Source organism: Panthera onca, chromosome E2 (genome assembly GCF_046562875.1).
Source record: "Panthera onca isolate mPanOnc1 chromosome E2, mPanOnc1 haplotype 2, whole genome shotgun sequence".
In the NCBI taxonomy this organism is placed as follows: domain Eukaryota; kingdom Metazoa; phylum Chordata; class Mammalia; order Carnivora; family Felidae; genus Panthera; species Panthera onca.
This window is the reverse complement of record NC_138353.1, coordinates 49,760,932-49,766,931: the sequence shown is the minus strand read 5'-3', so window position 1 is coordinate 49,766,931 and position 6,000 is coordinate 49,760,932. Positions and strand designations below refer to the sequence as shown.

At 38.9% G+C, this 6,000-nt stretch overlaps 1 long non-coding RNA gene across 1 annotated transcript in view; it reads right to left on the bottom strand.

The window, feature by feature from the left end:
- Positions 1 to 276: 276 nt before the first annotated feature.
- LOC144614640 (uncharacterized) overlaps positions 277 to 6,000 on the bottom strand; it is a 38,849-nt gene continuing 33,125 nt past the window's right edge. The window contains exon 5 of the long non-coding RNA XR_013552536.1: positions 277 to 530. This is a non-coding gene — a long non-coding RNA (uncharacterized LOC144614640). The remainder of the gene's footprint in view (positions 531 to 6,000) is intronic.

Below are 6,000 nucleotides of genomic sequence, written 5' to 3'. Positions count from 1 at the left end.
TATGTATATATATACATATTATATATATGTATATATATAATATATATCATATATTATATATATATACATATATATATAAAATGGAATCACAGGCATCCATTGCGAAGAAGGAATGATGTTATATAGGAAAAGTATTCATCATTAGGCATGGAAAGTGTATTACCAGAGAACATAGTTAGTGGAGGTTCTTTACATTCTAAAGAACTTTGCATAACAAATTGTGGGTAGTTTTATCTCTTCAAGTAAGATTAAGTAAGTTTTCCCTTTAAACTTTGTTAATTTTATTATATTACAAGTGTATATTTTACATCAGTTTTTTTACACTTTTACAACCAACAGAAAGTAAAGATGTTTTGAAAATATAAAAAGGCAATATAACAAAAAAGAAACTGAGTTTACCTGTGATATTATTACCCTAACAAGGAGATTCCATCCTCGACAAAATTACTTGTCAAAAGGTATCTTGAAGAATGAATTGTGTTGGTGCCTTTATACTTAGTCGCAGATTATAGCCTCTATGACTTAGGGTGCTAGGAACAGAGAAATTCAAGATTGAATTCTTAAAGGCTTTGTCAAAAAGTGAAAAGAAGAATTTATATCACTGCAAATATTATAAGTTGGAAAAAACATAAATCTGCAAAACTCCCATTTAAAGACAATTTATACAAGCCTATGTCCATAGTTGTTCAAAACAGAGTCAAATGTAATTGTCACGACCAGCTTACCGCAGGCCCCTTTGGAGTCCACATCATAGCTGAGTATCATCAGGGTACATTACACCTTCATACACAGCAAAGCAGTAGCACCAAAGAACAAAGATAATGGATCGGAATCTTAAGGAAGGAGGATAGAAGTCTTAGGCAAGATGTAGATAAGTATCATGCCTGTTGACTTATGCTCCAGCCTTCTGCTTTTTGTTCTATTAAGTCTATTTTATTATTTAACTTCCTTTTGCATAACCAAAGAAGAGATCTTTATAAGTCTTTGGCACCCTCTTTTGGACAATCTGATTATTCCAAAACTGAAATTTGTTTCAATGACATGGATTTCTGAGTATGTTACAGGCAAACTGAAATTAAACATATATTATTACTTTGAATATTTTTGTCCTTTATAACTAATAGACTTTACTTTTAAAGCAGTTTTAGATTTGCAGAAGAACCAAGCAGATAATACAAAGCTCCCACATACTCCCCTCTCTCAGAGTTTCCTCTTTTATTAACAACTTGGATTAGTATGGTACATTTGCTAAAATTAATTAAACAGTATGAGTATATTATTATTATATAAAAACCCATAATTTATAGTAAAGTTGTACATTTCTATAGACTTTAACAGATTTCATACACCCACCAATATAGCGTCACAGAGAACAGCTTCATTGTCTTGTGCCTCAATTTCATCCTTCCTCTCTCCCCTCCAACCCCTGTAACCACTGATCTTTTTTATCTCTATGTTTTTCTATGTCTCTACAGTTTTCCAGAAAGACATACAGTGGAATAATAAAATGTGTATTCTTTTCAGACTCATTTATTTCACTTAGCAATATGCATTGAAGAGTCTTCCATATCTTTTTGTGGTTTGATAGTTCATTTTCTTTTGTCCCCGAATAATATTTCACTGTATGGATATACCAAAGTTTGTTCATCCATTCCCTATTGATGAACATTTTGACTGCTTCCAGGGTGGTCAATTAGGAATAAGACTGCTATAAACATTTATGTTCAGGGGTTTTTTTGAGTGTGTTAATGGATACAAGTTGTCAACTCAGTTGGGTAAATACCAAGAAGTTTGCTGGTAAGACCATGCTTAGAAACTACCCAACTATCTTCCAAAGAGGCTGTGCCATTTTGTATTACCACCATCAATGAATGAGCGTTCCTGGGAGTCTGTATTTTCACCAGCTTCTGATATTGTTGGATTTTAACCATGCACGTTAGGGATAGATCCTACTTAGCCACAATGCATAATCCTATTGGCTGTTAGATCCAATTTGCTAATATTTTACTGAGGACTTTTTGCATGTATGTCCAGAAGAGATGTGGGTCTGTTGTTTCCCATTTGTTTTATGATGTCTTTATCTGGTTTGGGGGATTAGTGTAATTCTAGCCTCATAGGATGTGTTGGAAAGTGTTCTCTTTGCTTCTCTTTTCTGGAAGAGGTTGTAGACAATTGGTGTCATATCTTCCTTAAATGTTTAGTAAAATTCACCACTGAATTCATATAGAACTGGCACTTTCAGCTTTGGAATTTTATTAAATACTGATTCAAAACTGATAATAGATATCACCATAGTCAGATTATCTAGCTCTTCTTGTTTGAGTGTTGGTAGTTTTGCCCAATTGCTCCATTTTATCTAAATTACCAAACTTGTGGCATAGTGATGTATACAAATTCCTTTATTATCCTGTATTGTCTATGAGATGAATAAAGATCAGTTCTTTTTTTATTTGTTTTTAATTTATTTTTTTAATTTTACATGCAAGTTAGTTAGCATATAGTGCAACAACGATTTCAGGAATAGATTCCTTAATGCCCCTTATCCATTTAGCCTATCCCCCCTCCCACAACCCCTCCAGCAACCCTCTGTTTGTTCTCCCTATTTAAGAGTCTCTTATGTTTTGTCCCCCTCCCTGTTTTTATATTATTTTTGCTTCCCTTTTCTTATGTTCATCTGTTTTGTATCTTAAAGTCCTCAAATGAGTGAAATCATAGATATTTGTCTTTTGCGGACTAATTTCGCTTAGCATAATACCCTCTAGTTCCATCCACGTCATTGCAAATGGCAAGACTTCATTCTTTTTGATTGCCATTGTATATATATACCACATCTTCTTTATCCATTCATCCAGAGATGGACATTTGGGCTCTTTGCGTACTTTGGCTGTTGTCGACAGTGCTGCTGTAAACATTGGTGTGCATGTGTCCCTTCCGAACAGCATACCTGTATCCCTTGGATAAATGCCTAGTAGTGCAATTGCTGGGTCGTAGGGTAGTTCTATTTTTAATTTTTTGAGGAACCTCCATACTGTTTTCCAGAGTGGCTGCACCAGCTTGCATTTGCACCAGCAGTGCAAAAGAGACCCTCTTTCTCCACATCCTCACCAACATTTGTTGTTGCCTGAGTGGTTAGAGTTAGCCATTCTTACAGGGGTGAGGGGGGTATCTCATGGTGGTTTTGATTTGCATTTCCCTGATGATGAGTGATGTTGAGCATTTTTTTCATGTGTTCGGTTGGCCATCTGGGTGACTTCTTTGGAGAAGTGTCTATTCATGTCTTTTGCCCATTTCTTCACTGGATTGTTTGTTTTGGGGATGTTGAGTTTGATAAGTTCTGTACAGATTTTGGATACTAACCCTTTACCTGATATGTTGTTTGCAAATATCTTCTCCCATTCCATTGGTTGCCTTTTCATTTTGCTGATTTTTTCTTTCACTGTGCAGAAGGTCTTTACTTTGATGAGGTCCCAAAAGTTCATTTTTGCTTTTGTTTCCCTTGTCTCTGGAGATGTGCTGAGTAAGAAGTTGCTGCAGCCAAGGTCAAAGAGGTTTTCGCCTGCTTTCTTCTTGAAGATTTTGATGGTTTCCTGTCTCACATTCAGGTCCTTCGTCAATTTTGAGTTTATTTTTGTGTGTGGTGTAAGAAAGTGGTCCAGGTTCATTCTTCTGCATGCCGCTGTCCAGTTTTCCCAGCACCACTTGCTGAAGAGACTGTCTTGATTCCACTGGATATTCTTTCCTGCTTTGTCAAAGATTAGTTGGCCCTAAGTTTGTGGGTCCATTTTTGGGTTCCCTATTCTGTTCCATTGATCTGAGTGTCTGTTTTTGTGCCAAGTAATGATCAGTTCTATCAGTATTTTACTTCACGTATTTTGATGCTGTGTTGTTAGAAACAGGCATATTTTTTAAAATTTTTTAACGTTTATTTATTTTTGAGAGAGAGAGAACAAGCAGGGAAGGGGCAGAGAGAAGGGAGACACAGAATCTGAAACAGGCTCCAGGCTCTGAGCTGTCAGCACAGAGACAGACACAGGGCTCAAACTCACGAACCGTGAGATCATGACCTGAGCCAAATGGATGTTTAACTGACCAAGCCACACAGGCACCCCAGAAACATGTATATGAAGGATTATTCTGACTTCTTAGAGAATTGACCTTTTTTTCACTATGTAATACCTGTCTATAACCCTGACAAGTTTTGTTGCTCTGAAGTCTGCTTTGCCTAAAACATAGTTACTCCAGTTCTGTTTTGATTGATTTTAGCATGGTAGAACTTTCTACACCCCATCCCTCTTTATCTATCTGTGAGAGAGTGACAGAGCATGACCAGAGAGAGAGAGAGACACACAGAATCCCAAGCAGGCTCCAGGCTCTGAGCTGTCAGCACAGGGCCCGATGTGGGGCTCGAACTCCCAAAACACGAGATCATGACCTGAGCCGAAGTTGGACGTTCAACCGACTGAGCCACCCAGGCGTCCCCTATCTGTGACCTTATATTTAAAATAGCTTATTTACGGGGCGCCTGGGTGGCTCAGTCGGTTAAGCATCCAACTTCGGCTCAGATCATGATCTCGCAGTCCGTGGGTTTGAGCCCCGCGTCGGGCTCTGTGCTGACAGCTCAGAGCCTGGAGCCTGTTTCAGATTCTGTGTCTCCCTTTCTCTGACCCTCCCCTGTTCATGCTCTCTCTCTGTCTCAAAAATAAATAAATAAATGTTAAACAAAAATTAAAATAAAAAAATAAAATAGCTTATTTAGGGCCACCTGGGTGGCTCTGTTGGTTGAGCATCTGAATTCGGCTCAGGACATGATCTCACAGTTCCTGAGTTTGAGCCCCACATTGGGCTTCCTACTCTCAGTGCATAAGCCTGCTTCAGATCTTCTGTTCTCCTCTCTCTCTGTCCCTCCCCCACTTGCACTCTCTCTCTCAAAAGTAAATAAAACATTTTTTTTTTTAATTTTTAACAGGAGCACCTGGGTGGCTCATCGGTTGGGCATCTGACTTCGGCTCAGGTCATGATCTCACAGTCTGTGGGTTTGAGCCCCGTATCAGGCTCTGTGCTGACAGCTCAGAGTCTGGAGCCTGCTTCGGATTCTGTGTCTCCCTCTCTCTCTGGCTCTCCCCTGCTCAAGCTCTGTCTCAGTCTCTCTCAAAAATAAATAAACATTAAAAAATATTTAATAAAAAAATTAAAATGGCTTATTTATAGACAATATATAGCTGGGCCTTGTTTTCTTATCCACTTTGACAGTCCTTGTCTTTTAATTGGTGTATTTAGACCATTCACATTTATTTTTAGTTTTTGTAATATTTATTTTTGAGAGAGAGAAATAGAGCACAAGTGGAAGAGGAACAGAGAGAGAGGGAGACATAGAATCCAAAGCAGGCTCCAGGCTCCAAGCTGTTAGCACAGAGCCCTACATGGGGCTCAAACCCACAAACTGTAAGAGTATGACCTGAGCCAAAGTTGACGCTTAACATACTGAGCCACCCAGACACCCCTAGACCATTCACATTTAAAGTGATGATTGACAGAGTTGGATTAAAATCTACCATATTTGTAACTATTTTCTATTTGTTACCCTTCTTTCATTCCTTTGCTTTAATCTCCCCTCTCTTTCTCCCTGTCTGGTTTTAACTGAGTATTTTATATTATTCCATTTTCTCTGCCCTCCAGCATATCAATTACACTTCTTTTTAAAATTATTTTCCTGGACTCATAGGGGAATATGGTGGCATAGGAGGATGCTGGGCTCACCTCGTCCTGCTGATCACTTAGATTCCACCCACAACTGCCTAAAAAACCCAGAAAACCACCAGAAGACTAGCAGAATTGACTCTCCAGAGCCAAGTGTAGACAAAAGGACCACAGAATAGGGTAGGAAGGGCAGAGAGGCAGTGCGTGCTACAGGGACTGGTGGGAGGGAGCCAGAGCGGTGGAGGGACAGCCCGACCGGCAAGGCAGAGTCCGAAGTCTGGCTTGCAAAAGCAGAAGGGCCGG